The following is a 1,200-nucleotide window of genomic DNA, read 5'->3' as shown; positions in this document are numbered from 1 at the left end:
AAAAAAAAGGGAAATAAGAGACAGGTATGTCATTCCTGAGCACTGAAGAGCCAATATTGCTTTTTTTTTCAGAAACCAACCTTAACGATTGTCATGACTGCTGTGCCAAAATTTGGAAAATTTATCTGCAGATGGACTGATTAACAATACTTATGATGTATGGTAATAAAAAAACAACAACTCCAACTTTATGCTCAAACAGCAACATTACAGACTAACTAAAGTTGAAAAAGTGAAAAAGCATAATATAGGACCCCTTTAAGGAATTTAGTAATGGGTCAAGAAGAGGGCAGCTAGAAGAGTTCATAACAGTTGTCACTGTGAAAGTGTTCACATTTCACAGTAGGAGGAAAGTTAGAATCCATACTAGAAGAACAGGTGCTGGCTATGTCTATTAGTCTATTGGCTATTAGTCTTACACTCTTAAAAATAAAGGTGCTTCACGATGCCATAGAAGAACCTTTTTTGTAAATGATTCCATAAAGAACCGTTAACATCTGAAGAACCTTTCTGTTTCACAAAAGCATTTGTTTTAGCATTTGGCAGGTCATTTTATCGGCAGCCTTGAGCATTAGATGTAGCCAGGAGCGCATTAATGCACGGGCTTTAACGGGCTGAAGCCCAGGGGCCTACACTGGGAAGGGAGCCCACTGGCTGCAAGGAAATTATATTTTTTCGAATAATTATTTGAAAATATGGGAATTTGCAGCAGTGACGACAGCATTTTGTAAACAAACTCACACACTTATTTTCAGCGATGCCCTGGTTGTAGTTTATAGTGAATGGTTCAGTTTAAGTTTCCCCGGCTGAAGCCCAGGGGCCTACACTGGGAAGGGAGCCCACTGGCTGCAAGGAAATTATATTTTTTCGAATAATTATTTGAAAATATGGGAATTTGCAGCAGTGACAACAGCATTTTGTAAACAAACTCACACACTTATTTTCAGCGATGCCCTGGTTGTAGTTTATAGTGAATGGTTCAGTTTAAGTTTCCCCCACACAGTTTGTATAGTTGGTATGTTCCGTGTATTCCACCGATATAAATTCAATAAATTAGAATGTCGTGGAAAAGTTCATTTATTTCATTCATTCAACTCAAATTGTGAAACTCGTGTATTAAATAAATTCAATGCACACAGACTGAAGTAGTTTAAGTCTTTGGTTCTTTTAATTGTGATGATTTTGGCTCACATTTAACAA

This window comes from Sinocyclocheilus rhinocerous, unplaced genomic scaffold (genome assembly GCF_001515625.1).
Source record: "Sinocyclocheilus rhinocerous isolate Xijiao unplaced genomic scaffold, SAMN03320098_v1.1 scaffold571, whole genome shotgun sequence".
Lineage (NCBI taxonomy): Eukaryota > Metazoa > Chordata > Actinopteri > Cypriniformes > Cyprinidae > Sinocyclocheilus > Sinocyclocheilus rhinocerous.
Note: the sequence above shows the minus strand (reverse complement) of the source record.